Below are 16,003 nucleotides of genomic sequence, written 5' to 3' on the forward strand. Positions count from 1 at the left end.
CAAAGGTGATTATTTTATAATATTATATGTAGATTTTTTATTAATAGCATTCATATTATTCTTCCTCCTTTGCACATGCCCTTTTTGAAAAGCAAAAGTGCACTGTGAATGTAATATGTGTAATATTCTCTATGATCACAAACATTTGCTGACACATTCACACATGTGGACTATAAAGTGGAAATAGGTCTTTGAAATCCAAAAGTCAAATTCAACACAGCTGTCATGCCCAAGTTACTCAATAGGGCAGCTTGTATCTTTTAAGTCTCTTAATGTTCAAGGAATTAGACCAACAATATAATTTTATACATAAGTATATGTATTTTTTTGTACTGGAGATTGAACCCAGGGGAACTTTGCCACTAAGCTACATCCTCAGCCTTTTTAATTTTTTTTTTTTTTTTGAGACAGAACCTCACTAACTTCAAACTTTCCATCCTCCTGCCTCAGCCTCCCAAGTTGCTGGGATTACAAGTGTGCGCCATAATACCCAGCTAAACTTTTGTTTTAATTAAGAAGACTCATATGTAGTTTAAGGAGAGTCATGCTTCATTTTAATTTCAGTCTGGCCACAAACCCATTTACAGGTAATGAGCATTCCAAGTTCCATGATACATTATAAGGAGATGCAAAACAATGTGAAAATAAAAACATTGGATAGATGAATTTTACATTATAATTTTAGACATGAATAAAAAGCACAAGAGAAAATAAATCATCACTGCAAAACTTCATTAAGGTAAGATTGAAACATGGACTGAGGACAAGAAGCATTTAATGAAAGAGTTTGCCACAGGAATCACAGGATTCAGAGTATGCCTAAACAATGCAGTAAAAATGCTTGGCTGGATGTGCCTACCCAATTATTTGAGGACATTTCTCTCTCACATGGTGGATACTCTCATTCTGTGATTCCTGAATAAGTTGGGATTTGCTACATAAAATAACCATTATTTTAATTGTTTATGTGATGAATGAAGGGATCAAGGATTATATAGGGCTAGAAATAAAACTGGAATCTTTCGATTTTAACTTTTTAACTTTGGGGGAAATGCAGATGAAAGTAAAAATATGGTCAATTACATTATTTATCTTTCTTGAGAACTAAACTCCAATGGATTCGGGCTGAAAATGTTGCCTCATTGTACAGTGAAATAATACAGATGAAAAATCAAGAGTATGGTTTGACCAAATGAACAAAATTGTGAAATATTTGTAAAGATGTTTTATTGGCTTTGATTGTTGAGTAGCATTTGAATTAGCTTTAAATAGCCACTCGTAAGTAAAATTAGAACATGTCTTCGTGTTTCTTAATAGACAATATTTCTTAGAATAACGCAAATATATTTGCTTCAAGTAATGCCATATTTTACCCGATATGTTTTCAAGACTTTTTAATTCACAGTCAGTGAAGTCCACATTCATCAGATTGTATGGTCTTTTAGAAGTTTGCATTAAACAGGGCACACTATAAATACATGTGCAAACAAATCGGTTTAGTAATTCAGGAGTTCCTAGTTTTAAGATGCTGCTTGGCAACTTGCTAGTGTATTATCAGCATAAATTTGATTTGTGCGGGAAATTCTAGGGTAGCACACAAACCTGTAGCCCAATAAATTATTTGTCTTAAAAACGTCTCTTGGTCATTTGAAAACCTCTCAGAGAAGCTTTTCTGTGGCAGTGACTTCTCTTTTCATTTTGTAACTAGGACTGGTTATAAATAGGACTGGTATTTGACTGCTGCTCACCAGTGTCAGCTGTTGCTAGATGGCATCTGTTCTGACGAGTGCTTGCCAAAGACATTCTAGCTGTTAAATATTTTGAATATCATCCTAGCTGTAAATATAATTTTACTGGCTTATGTGCATGAAAACAAGAATATTGCCAATTAGGAATCAAATGATTGTCTTTAAATTAATGACTACTTGTTCAGCTTAGAAAATAAGCCATGTTATTTACATGTTCTTAGAAGCTTGCTTCATAACTATGTGATCATGGGACAATAAGGCTGTTCTGTGATTGCCAGAGGATATCAACAGACACATGTCCAAGCCAAATGAGTTCTTTAATAATGAAAGTCATAGATACCTGTGCCGAGGTCAAGTGGAGCCCTGGATAGTGCAGCATGTTCTCAGAGAAGAGCTACTTTGCAGGCCTCAGAGATCCCCACAGACCATTCACTGTTCACAAAGCCACCTGTGCGGCAAGAGGAAGCTGTGATGTGCCAGGAGTTCTTCCTGTTCCACTTGAAAGAGATGACATATCCCCCTGAGGACCGCTCCCAAATGCACAGGGACTCTGATAACAAGCCTGTCTACCACCAGACATAGGGTCAAGGCAGCCAGCCCTGGGGTCAAGGCAGCCCTAGGGTATCCCTCGGTCCTTCTAAGCCACTGTGTGAAACCTCCCTGGGTTCTCGGAGGCGCCCTCAGCAGGCCCAGGCTGCAGGCTCCCATGCATTCCTGAACTTGGATGACCATTCTTACTGCTTCGCTCGGATTACCTACTTTGATGATAAATAGTACAGCACAGTTTGCCTGCTGCTCAGCTCTCTGCATTTCAAAGCTTTGCAGAAGTGAAAACTACCCAGCTCCCCTTCCTTCTTCACCCTGCACCCAAGACAATGAGAGATCTTTGCCCTGATGAGTTCCTTTCTCTACAGAGAGAAGGCACGCTTTCTATGTGTATGCCAGACTTTGGGTTCAGTTCTATAGAGTTGTCTATTTATGGTCGGATGAACTGGTTTTTTTTTTTTTTTTTGCTATTTATTTATTTATTTTACTTTTTAAAATATATTTATTTTTATTGTAAACAAATGGGATACATGTTGATTCTCTGTTTGGACAAGGAGTAAAGGCATACCATTTGTGTAATATACATTTACATAGGGTAATGTTGTTTGATTCATTCTGTTATTTTTTCCCCCTACCCTCCCACCCCTCCCACCCCTCTTTTTCCTCTCTACAGTCCCTCCTTCCTCCATTCTTGCCCACCCCATTATGTGTCATCATCCACTTATCAGCGAGATCATTATTCCTTTGGTTTTTTGAGATTGGCTTTTCTCACTAAGCATGATATTCTCCAGTTTCATCCATTTGCCTGCAAATGCCATAATTTTATCATTCTTTATGGCTGAGTAATATTCCATTGTATACATATATACCACATTTTCTTTATCCATTCATCAATTGAAGGACATCTAGGTTGGTTCCACATTCTGGCTATTGTGAATTGAGCAGCTATGAACATTGATGTGGCTGCATCTTTGTAGTATTCTGGTTTTAAGTCCTTTGGGTATAGGCCGAGGAGTGGGATAGCTGGGTCAAATGGTGGGGCCATTCCAAGTTTTCTAAGGAATCTCCACACTGCTTTCCAGAGTGGCTGCACTAATTTGCAACCCCACCAGCAATGTATGAGTGTACCTTTTTCCCCACATTCTCGCCAACACCTACTGTTGCTTGTGTTCTTGATAATTACCATTCTAATTGGGGTGAGATAGAATCTTAGGGTAGTTTTGATTTGCATTTCTCTTATTAGTAGAGAAGTTGAACATTTTTTCATATGTCTGTTGATTGCTTGTAGATCTTCTTCTGTGAAGTGTCTGTTCATTTCCTTAGCCCATTTGTTGATTGGATTATTTGTATTCTTGGTGTAGAGTTTTTTGAGTTCTTTATAGATTCTGGAGATTAGTGCTCTATCTGAAGTATGAGTGGCAAAGATTTTCTCCCACTCTGTAGGCTCTCTCTTCGCATTGCTGATAGTTTCCTTTGCTGAGAGAAAGCTTTTTAGTTTGAATCTATCCCAGTTGTTGATTCTTGCTTTTATTTCTTGTGCTATGGGAGTCCTGTTAAGGAAGTCTGATCCTAAGCCGACATGTTGAAGATTTGGACCTACTTTTTCTTCTATAAGATGAAGGGTCTCTGGTCTGATTTCAAGGTCCTTGATCCATTTTGAGTTGATTTTTGTGCAGGGTGAGAGATAGGAGTTTAGTTTCATTCTGTTGCATATGGATTTCCAGTTTTCCCAGCACCATTTGTTGAGGAGGCTATCTTTTCTCCATTGCATATTTTTGGCACCTTTGTCTAGTATGAGAAAATTGTATTTGTTTGGGTTCATGTCCATGTCCTCTATTCTGTACCATTGATCTACCTGTCTATTTTGGTACCAATACCATGCCGTTTTTGTTACTATTGCTTTGTAGTAGAATTGAAGATCTGGTATTGCGATATCCCCTGCTTCACTCTTCCTGCTAAGGATTGCTTTAGCTATTCTGAGTCTCTTATTCTTCCAGATGAATTTCATAATTGCTTGCTCTATTTCTGTAAGGTACATCATTGGGATTTTAATTGGAATTGCATTGAATCTGTATAGCACTTTTGGTAGTATGGTCATTTTGACAATATTAATTCTTCCTATCCAAGAACATGGGAGATCTTTCCATCTTCTAAGGTTTTCTTTAATTTCTTTCTTTAGTGTTCTGTAGTTCTCATTGTAGAGGTCTTTCACCTCTTTTGTGAGATTGATTCCCAAGTATTTTATTTTTTTTCGAGGCTATTGTGAATGGGGTAGTTTTCCTAACTTCTCTTTATGAAGATTCATCACTTATGTATAAAAATGCATTGGATTTAAGAGCATTGATCTTATGTCCTGCTACTTTACTGAATTCACTTATGAGTTCTAAAAGTTTTCTGGTGGAATTTCCTGGTTCCTCTAAATATATAATCAGGTCATTAGCAAATAGGGATAGTTTGAGTTCTTCTTTTCCTATTTGTATCCCTTTAATTTCTTTGGTCTGTGTAATTGCTCTGGCTAGAGTTTCAGGACGATGCTGAATAGAAGTGGTGAAAGAGGGCATCCCTGCCTTGTTCCAGATTTTAGGGGGAATGCTTTCAGTTTTTCACCATTTAGAATGATATTGGCCATGGGCTTAGCATAGATGGCCTTTACAATGCTATGGAATGTTCCCACTATCCCTATTTTTTCTTGTGTTTTGAGCATAAAGGGATGCTGTATTTTATCAAATGCTTTTTCTGCATCTATCAAAATAATCATGTGATTCTTGATTTTAAGTCGATTGATATGGTGAATGACACTTATTGATTTCCAGATGTTGAACCAACCTTATATCCCTGGGATAAAACCCACTTGATTGTGGTGCACTATCTTTTTAATATATTTTTGAATGCAATTTGCTAAAATTTTCTTGAGAATTTTCGCGTCGATGTTCATTAAAGATATTGGTCTGAAATTTTGTTTCCTCGATGTGTCTCTGTCTGGTTTAGATATCAGGGTGATATTGGCTTAATAGAATGAATTTGGGAGGGTTCCCTCCTCTTCTATTTCATGGAATACTTTGAGGAGTATTGGAATGAGTCTTCTTTAAAGGTTTTGTAGAACTCGACTGAGAACCCATCTGGTCCTGGACTTTTCTTTGTTGGTAGGCTTTTGATGAATTTCTTCTATTTCATTACTTGAAATTGATCTATTTAAGTTGTGTATGTCCTCCTTGTTCAGTTTAGGCAATTCATATGTCTCTAGAAACCTGTTGATGTCTTCGAGGTTTTCTGTTTTGTTGGAGTATAGATTTTCAAAACAGCTTCTAATTACGTTTTGTATTTCGATCTTGTCTGTCCTGATATTTCCTTGTTCATTCTGAAAATTAGTAATTTGAGTTTTCTTTCTTCTCTTTGTTAGTGTGGCTAAGGGTTTATCAATTTTGTTTATTTTTTCAAAGAACCAACTATTCATTTTGTTAATTTTTTCTATTGTTTCTTTTGTTTCAATTTCATTAATTTCAGCTCTGATTTTAACTATTTCCTGTCTTCTACTACTTTTGGTGTTGATCTGTTCTTCTTTTTCTATTTCTTTAAACTGCAGTGTTAAATCGTTTATTTGTTGATTTTTACTTCTTTTATTGAATGCGCCCCATAAAATAAATCTTCCTCTAAGTACTGCTTTCATAGTGTCTCAGAGATTTTGATATGATATGTCTTGGTTCTCATTTACTTCTAAGAATTTTTTTTTCCCCTCTTGATGTCTTCTGTTATCCATTCGTCATATAATAGCATATTATTTAATCTCCAGGTGTTGGAGTAATTTCTGTTTTTTATTCTATCATTTATTTCTAATTTCAATCCATTATGATCTGATAGAATACAAGGTAGAATGTCTATCTTCTTGTTTTTGCTAACAGTAGCTTTGTGGCATAAAATATGGTCTATTTTAGAGAAGGATCCATGTGCTGCTGAGAAGAAGGTATATTCACTTTTTGTTGGATGGTATATTCTATATATCTCTGTTAAGTCTAAATTATTGATTGTGTTATTGATATCTATGATTTCTTTTTTCAGTTTTTGTTTGGAATATCTGTCCATTGGTGAGAGAGGTGTGTTAAAATAGCCTAGTATTACTTGTGTTGTGGTCTATTTGATTTCTGGAATTGAGAAGGATTTGTTTGACGTACATGGATGAGCCAATGTTTGGGGCATAGATATTTATGATTGTTATATCTTGCTGATTTATGCTTCCCTTAAGCATTATGTAATGTCCTTCTTTATCCCTTCTGACTAGTTTTGGCTTGAAGTCCACATTATCTGAAATGAGGATGGACACTCCAGTTTTTCTGCTGTTTACATGTGCATGGTATGTTTTCCCCCATCCTTTCACCTTTAGTCTGTAGGTATCTCTAAGATGAGTCTCTTGCAGGCAGCATATTGTTGGATTTTTCTTTTTATTCCAATCTTCCAGTCTATGTCTTTTGATTGATGAGTTCAGGCCATTAACATTCAGGGTTATTATTGAGATATGATTTGTATTCATTTGGCTCATTTTTGTTTTTGACATGACTTTGGTTTCTCCTTTATTTAGCTATTCTTTTAGGCCAGTTCCTCCCTTTGCTGATTTGCATCATTGTTTTTCATCTCTTCCTCATGGAATATTTTGCTGAGAATGTTCTGTAATTCTGAATTTCTTTTTGTAAATTCTTTTAGTTTTTGTTCATCATGGAAGGATTTTATTTCATCATCAAATCTGAAGGTAAGTTTTGCTGGGTATAAGATTCTTGGTTGGCATCCATTTTCTTTCAGGGCTTGATATATGTTGTTCCAGGCCCTTCTAGCTTTTAGGGTCTGGATTGAAAAATCTGCTGATATTCTTATTGGTTTCCCCCTGAATGTAATTTGATTCTTTTCTCTTGCAGCCTTTAAAATTTTGTCTTTATTTTGTATGTTGGGTATTTTCATAATAATGTGCCTTGGTGTGGGTCTGTTGTAATTTTTTGTATTTGGAGTTCTATATGCCTCTTGTACTTGATTTTCCATTTCATTCTTCAGATTTGGGAAATTTTCTGATATTATTTCATCAAATAAATTGTTCATTCCTTTTGTTTGTTTCTCTGTGCCCTCCTCTATCCCAATAATTCTTAAATTTGACCTTTTCATGATATCCCATAATTCTTGTAGATTCTGTTCATGATTTCTTACCATTTTCTCTGTTTGGTCAACTTTGTTTTCAAGATTAAACATTTTTTCTTCAATGTCTGAGGTTCTGTCTTCCAGGTGTTCTATCCTATGGGTTATGCTTTCTATGGAGTTTTTAACTTGGTTTATTGTTTCCTTCATTTCAAGGATTTCTGTTTGTTTTTTTTTTTTTTTTCAGTATCTCTAACTCTTTATTGAAATGATCTTTTGCTTCCCGTAATTGCTCTTTTAACTGTTGATTGGTGTGATCATTTAATGCCTGCATTTGCTCTTTCATCTCATCCTTCAATGCCTGCATTTGTTCTTTTATCTCCTCATTTGCTTCTCTGATTGTTTTAATTATGTACATTCTGAACTCCCTTTCTGACATATCTTCTGCTGTGCTGTCATTGGGTTTTATTGATAGAGTATTTAGGTTTGTTTGGGACATTTTCTCCCTTGTTTTCTCATATTGGTCAGTTATCAGTGGGACTCTGAGATATTCCAGATTTCCTTTATTGGCTTATAGTGTCCCTATAGAGTTCCAGCATATCACCTCTTAACCTTCAGTAGCCTGAAGTCTTGGAGGAACTTGATAATGCAGTGCTTCAGAAGAGAGTTGCCCCTGGCCTGCTGCTGGGTGCAGATTGGGGGATGGGTGTGCTCAGAAAGCCTCTCACTAGGCGGGCCTACTCTGAGAAGCCTGCTGTGGACAGGGCCTGCCGCCGGATGGAGGCAGGCTGCTTGGGAAAGCCTCTGGCCCTCCTGCCCTGGTCCGAGAAGCTGTCTGAGGACTGGGACCCACCACTGGGTGCGGGGCTTGGGACTGGGAATGCTCGGAAAGCCTCTTGACACTCTGCCCTGGTCCGAGAAGCTGCTTGCCAACCGGACCAGGGCCACCACTGGGGACTGGGTGTGCGGAAAGCCTCTCACTGGGCGGGTCTGCTCCGAGAAGTTGGCTGTGGAACGGACTGCTGGGGAAAACCTCTCACCGCTTTGCCCTCCTCTGAGAAGCTGCCCACTGTCCCAGTCTGCTGCCCTGGCCAAGCTTCACCCATGGGGGCGACTCACCCAGCGTCTCTGAGTTCTTCCGAGTCTCTCAATACCTCCCCTTCTTGAATCCTGAATTCTGGAGCACCAGGAGATGCAGTCACCCTCTAGTCTGCCATCTTGAAAACCGGATGAACTGTTCTTATTTGTGATATGAAATACAGGCAAAGCAGAGGTTCTCATGTACTGAGTATTCTGCAGGTCACGCATGGTCTCTTCTGGAGCACTCCAGGATGGGACAGATCATTCTTACATTATTCTGAAAGTTGATCAGAATTAACCTAGAAAAAGCATACAAGAAAAAAAGACACACAGACACACCTGCCTCCACAGGTGATTGGAATAGCATCCACAGAAATCGCCTTCTGGCTGAGACTCCTCCTTTCCCAATAATGTATTTTTCCACCAAGTTCTAAGTTCTGCTTCTCTTGAATTTGGAAAGAGATACAAGAAGGAGCAGTAAGCTTTCCCAGAGAACTGGGGTAAAATAAACCCAAAGTGTGTAATACAAACAGAGCATTCAGAAATCTGAATTAAGGATGTATTAGACTAAGAGGTCAAAATAAGAGGCTCCGTTTTTATTTATCAGAGCGCAAACGTCCTTTGCACATACAATCAGAAGGTAGGTGTGACTATTTTCAGCTGCGTTCTGCTTTACCACACATCTGCAGGAAAAGGTTTATAGTTGCAAAATGGAAGCTTCTTGTTTTTTCCCTGAAATGTTAACCTAGATTAGGAGGAATTTGGTGCCAAAGCTAGAACAAACGTGGTATTTACTTTTAAATCTGAATTCAAGGACTCTGTGTCTCTTTTGAGATTTAAAAAAAAATTGTTTTGCTTGCAAAACAATGCATGCTCAGGTAAATAAGTCAAATAAGCAAGGGATTTAAAAAACCATTAGCCATTCTAGCCTTTGGTTGGTCCTCAGTGTGCTCCTTCAGAGTAATACCCCTGGTGCGGTCTTTCCAGTCATTTTTTTTTTTTAAGTTTATATGAACTTTATCCATGTCTTTCCTTTCTCCCTTTCTTTTAAAATAGATATAGGATTCTAGAAGAGGAATGTTTGAAAGTGACTTTTTTATTTAATATATCCTGGAGGCCTCAGCAGACACTATATAGAACTCTGACTTTCTGGAAGCTACTTGATGGCTTTCGTCGTTCAGAGGACTTAAGGGATGTTATACTTAGTACTTTCCGGTAGAGTGCTGGTGGTGCTCTGTCAAGCTGTGAGGAACACCTGCCTCCATATGTCCCTGTACCTCAGCGGCACTCTGGTCTCCAGCATGAACCCTCACAAGTCCTGCGACGGGGCCACCAAAGGTGGGATTTTCTTGTTTCTATCTGTATTTCCAGGTTACTTTATAAAAGATTTTATGAGCTCACATTCCTTCAAGTAATGCTAACATAGTTTTTTTTAATTAAAAAGATAATGCTCTGTATTTTTAAAATTTGCATTTTCCCGATCACCAGCAAGGTTGAGAATCTCATTTTAAGCTTATTGTCATATGTATTATCTCTTCTGTGAATCCTTTCTTACTTGATTTGTAAGCATTTTCATAACTTTATAGCTGTTAACTTATTATCTTGCATGTTCCAGATTTTTATTTTTATTGTGATGTGTGATTTTTAAACCTTAGGTAATTATATAAATTTCTTCTTATACTTCCTTGAGTTTTATTTTATTGAATTTCATGATTGGCTTCATTCTAATATCAAGCAAATCTTTTGTACTACTTTTCAACTCTTTCTCTAAAATTAACAGCTTTTTTGATTTTTGTTTTGGTCTTAAAATGGTTTCAAGTAGAGGCTCTAACTTTTATAATGCATCTGAAATAAAATGTTTTTGTTATTTACTGTGTTCCTAAATATTCTTTTCTGTTTGAGAATTTTTAATTATTTTCTAGTAATTTATTTTTCTATTTAGGTGCTCATAACTAGAATTTTACTATAATAGGTTCATGGTATGTTTTGGGATTTTGTAAGGCATGTCCAACCCTGCCCTCTAAGTTCTACTTCAAATACTATCTTTTAATTGCCTATACTTTTACTTTCCATATGAACTTTAGTATAATTATAACAACTCCAATATAATTTTGTTTGACCTTGTCATATATCTACTTATGTATAGAACTATAAATAGTTTTAGCTATCTATATCTATTTATATACATATGTGTATCTATTTCTGTCATATATCTATCCTTTTGAAACATAAAATCTTTATTTAAAATATATGGTCAAGCCAGGTGCAGTGGCACACACTTGTAATCCCAGTGGCTCTGGAGGCTAAGGCAGGAGTATCAAAGTTCAAAGCCAGCCTCAACAAAAGTGAGGGACTAAGCAAGTCAATGAGAACCTGTCTCCAAATAAAATACAAAATAGGTCTGGGGATGTGGTTCAGTGATTGAGTACCCCTGATTTCAATCCCCGGTACCGAAAAACAAACAAAAATCAAAGAGCAGAACAAAAAAAAAAAAAAACAAGGTTAAGCTCTTTAAGAAAATTTTCAGTCTTTTAGTTTTGTCTGTATAGATCTTATACCTTGTTTTTGAGGAATTTTCTCTGAAGTTTTTGATATTTTTATTTTCTATAAGCAAATTTTCCCTCTGATTTTCAAGGTCTGATGTTTTAAGTTGGAGGCACATATCTCAGCATATAATTGTAGAATTATCAACATCTTGTGTAAAATTATGTCATTTTATATTCAAACTTAAGGAAAGCAAAACCAGAGACACTCTAGCTCATACAGAACATTGCTCTGGTGTGGGTAGAATGGCCCACGAACACAAGAGTGGAAGAAAAGAATAAAAGAGTGTGCACATTCAATTCCACTCTGAGCTAATCCATTCATTGTGCTAAATCCTGGATGGTTAGGAGACCAATGTCACCCTTAGTAAACTCTCATCCCATTCAGGATACTGAGTAAGAATTCAGCACGAAAGTGTTAGTTGGTGAAAATAAGTCAAATGTCCATTCAAATTCCCTGTATGAGAACTGATAAAAATTTAATTATCATTTCCTGTGCTTGTCCTTATAGGAGTTAGGCTAGAATGTGAATTAGTTAAATCATATCTGGATTTATTTCTTGAATGATGGAACTCAAAGTAGAGTAGGGTGTTTTTTTGTTGTTGTTAAAATCCAGTTTATTACCAAATGAAGGACACTATTTTTATTTGTGACTTATTTTCAAGTTTAAATGCCATATAGACTTGAGATGGAGTGAGGTTTTTTTCTTTTGCATTTTAAAAATTAGTTCCTTTTAGTTATACAGAATATCAGGGTTCATTTTGACATAATTATATAATTTGAAATATAATTTGCTTTAATTCCATTCCAGGTCCTTTCCCTTTATCTCCCCTATTCCCTTTCTTCTATTTATTTATAGTTTTTTTTTTAATTAATGTCTTGTGGATATATATAAAGGTGAGATTCATTTTGGCATACTCAGGTGTTTTAAAATATAAAGGCAAGCCAATTCACTATATAAGTTAACTGAAGTAAACTTTTACACCAATCTAAATAGAGATGTAGCTTACAATGATGAATTCAACGCATCTGTTATGATTTTCTTTCAAACTGCAGTGTCTTCTTTCTTTCTCGATTGTAGAAAAATTCAATGCCATCAAATTTTTGGAAAATAAAATGAAAGTCTTTAACCTCTAACTGTAGCTATATAAAATAAGTATTTCTCTTGTCAAAGTTTAAGCGTTGTTTTATGATGGAGCCCACTTATGGGATCATATACAATCAGAATATAAACATGCTCTACATTTTGCCCTTTTTAATAGTCCTGAGCACAAAATGAATGTCAGTCATTCATTTCAGACTTGTCTACTGTACAAGTCTAGTGTATCATTAAATAAATGAATTCAACTCATGATTATTGAACTTTCCTGCTTTTTCTCTGGAAGAGAACTTACATAAACTCAACAACAGTTTTCAGTGATCATGGTTATCTAGGAATTCCACACTTACATTTTTGATCTTGTCCTAGCAGTTTTTAATAATTCTTCTGAAGGACCTTTGGTAGACCTTGCTGTAGCCCACCAGGTATTCAGTTTCACTACTCAATATCTGAAAAAAATAAAGAAATGAAGAACTATTTAGGCTGATTTTAATTGCAAACTTCCAAAGAAAGCAAGTATTTGGGTCTTATCCTAGGTATCTAGAGAAATAGGATCTAAATTTAAGACTAGAAGTTGAACATAAAAACGTTTTATTACAGGCAAATGTCACCGGTTTAGTCTTGGTGTTGAGTTTTTTGAGTTCTTTATAGATTCTGGAGATTAGTGCTCTATCTGAAGTATGATTGGCAAAGATTTTCTCCCACTCTGTAGGCTCTTTCTTCACATTGCTGATAGTTTCCTTTGCTGAGAGAAAGCTTTTTAGTTTGAATCTATCCCAGTTGTTGATTCTTACTTTTATTTCTTGTGCTATGGGAGTCCTGTTGAGAAAGTCTGGTCCTAAGCCGACATGTTGAAGATCTGGACCTACATTTTCTTCTATAAGATGCAGGGTCTCTGGTCTGATTCCGAGGTCCTTAATCCATTTTGAGTTTAGTTTTGTGCACGGTGAGAGATATGGGTTTATTTTCATTTTGTTGCATATGGATTTCCAATTTTCCCAGCACCATTTATTGAAGAGGCTATCTTTTCTCCATTGCATATTTTTGGCCCCTTTGTCTAGTATGAGGAAATTATATTTGTTTGGGTTTGTGTCCGTGTCTTCTATTCTGTACCATTGATCTACCTGTCTATTTTGGTACCAATACCATGCCGTTTTGTTACTATTGCTTTGTAGTAAAGTTGAAGTTCAGGTATTGCAATACCCCCTGCTTCATTTTTCCTGCGAAGGATTGCTTTAGCAATTCTGGGTTTCTTATTCTTCCAGATGAATTTCATAATTGCTTGCTCTATTTCTGCAAGGTACATCATTGGGATTTTAATTGGAATTGCATTGAATCTGTATAGCACTTTTGGTAGTATGGCCATTTTGACAATATTAATTCTTCCTATCCAGGAACATGGGAGATCTTTCCATCTTCTAAGGTGTTCTTTAATTTCTTTCTTTAGTGTTCTGTAGTTCTCATTGTAGAGGTCTTTCACCTCTTTTGTGAGATTGATTCCCAAGTATTTTATTTTTTTTGAGGCTATTGTGAATGGAGTAGTTTTCCTAACTTCTCTTTCTGAAGATTCATCACTTATGTATAAAAATGCATTGGATTTATGAGCATTGATCTTGTATCCTGCTACTTTACTGAATTCACTTATGAGTTCTAAGAGTTTTCTGGTGGAATTTCCTGGTTCCTCTAAGTATATAATCATATCATCAGCAAATAGGGATAGTTTGAGTTCTTCTTTTCCAATTCGTATCCCTTTAATTTCTTTGGTCTGTCTAATTGCTCTGGCTAGAGTTTCAAGGACGATATTGAATAGGAGTGGTGAGAGAGGGCATCCCTGCCTTGTTCCAGATTTTAGGGGGAATGCTTTCAGTTTTTCACCATTAAGAATAATATTAGCCATGGGCTTAGCATAGATGGCCTCTGGAAGGCAGTATGGAGATTCCTTAAAAAACTTGGAATGGAACTACCATTTGACCCAGCTATCCCACTCCTTGGCCTATACCCAAAGGACTTAAAATCAGCATACTACAGAGATACAGCCACATCAATGTTCATTGCTGCTCAATTCACCATAGCCAGATTGTGGAACCAACCTAGATGCCCTTCAGTTGATGAATGGATAAAGAAACTGTGGCATATATATACAATGGAATATTACTCAGCCATAAAGAATGATAAAATTATGGCATTTACAAGCAAATGGACGAAATTGGAGAATATCATGCTAAGTGAGATAAGCCAATCTCAAAAAACCAAAGGAAGAATGATCTCGCTGATAAGTGGATGATGATACATAATGGGGTGTGGGAGGGGTTAGTTTTAGGGTTAGAGTGAGGGTTGGGGAGGGGGGCAGGAATGGGGGAAGGAGGGACTGTATAGAGGGAAGAGAGGGATGGGAGGGGTGGGGGGAGGGGGAAAAAAGTAACAGAATGAATCAACCAACATCACCCTATGTAAACGTATGATTACACAAATGGTATGCCTTTACTCTATGTACAGACAGTGAGGGAACATGTATCCCATTTGTTCACAATAAAAAATAAAAAAAAAAAAATAAATAAAAAAAAAAAAAAAAAATGTCACCGGTTTAAAACATAGTCCCCAAATGCTTTGTTATTCCTCCCATTGAGATATGAGTTCTGTGTGCTATCCCTGCCTTGGAATCGGGCCCTGAGACTCCAAGTAACCAAGAGAACACAGTGGAAGTCATACAGGACCAGTTTCCAGAACTTAAAAAATGAGTACTTCTACTCTGTTTCTTTGAACATTCACCTTTGGAGCCCTGAGGTACTTACTGTTTGAGAAATCTGAGTCAGCCTGCTGTGAAGAAGTGACCACAGAGGAACCATTGGTGCTCTGTGTATGTTTTCTGTCTGAGCATTGCCAAGGTCTTGACTGACAGCCAGCCTCGACCGTCAGACACGAGAACCCACGAGTGCTTGAGATGATGCCAGATTCAGGCCTTCAAGTCCTTCCAGCTGATGCTCCTGACAAAGCAGATGCTCCACTATGATGTACTCTTTTCAAATTCCCAAACCTAAATTCAGACAATCTAATGGAATGGTTGTCTTAAGTCTCTAAGCTGTGGGTCAATGTGCTACCCACAAGGATAGTGACCAGAGGAAAAATTATGCCTGTATCAAAATAAAATTTAAAAAGAGCTGGGTTGGGACTATAGTTCAGTGGGAAAGTGCCCCTGGGTTCAATCCCTAGTACTAATTAAACAACAACAACAAGAAGCAAACAAAAACCCTCTTCTGCTGGGTTCATTGGAATATATAATGTAGATGTTCTTCTGAGTCCATGTCCTTAGCTTTTTGTGCAATATATTTGAATGTTGTGCTGTAATTTCCTTCTAGATTGGGATTGCTCTGGGTTTTTTCATAAGAGATACAATTTAATGTCACTGACTTGGGGCCCTGACATGAAACAGGGCATAATGGATGGTATTATTTTATCACATAGTTCCAGGACAAGTTTGAGCACAGTTCATGCCACCTCCTTAGTACAGGTCATGATTAACAGCAAGACTGATGGTTTGCACCTAGTTTGGGTGCAATGCTAGTGGACTCTGCCTTTGGGGCTAGTCATAGCAGTAGTGTGCCTACTTAACCCGTGAAGCATAAGACCCAACCAAGGCTCCCTTTGGTCTCCTCTCTCTGAGGCACTCCACACTTGGGTTGCAGCATCCAGATCCAAGAGAGAAAATGCAATCAGACAGCTCTAAAGACAGGAGACAATGGGAGTCTGAACTGGACCCCTCTGGACCCCTTACTGTGAAGCCTCCTCTGCCTGCATTGCATGTCTTTACTTCAGTACTGATAATATATTTTATCTTTGTCCTTAAACAAAATGTAGATTTGTAAGCCTTGTGG

Source organism: Sciurus carolinensis, chromosome 9 (assembly GCF_902686445.1).
Source record: "Sciurus carolinensis chromosome 9, mSciCar1.2, whole genome shotgun sequence".
Lineage (NCBI taxonomy): Eukaryota > Metazoa > Chordata > Mammalia > Rodentia > Sciuridae > Sciurus > Sciurus carolinensis.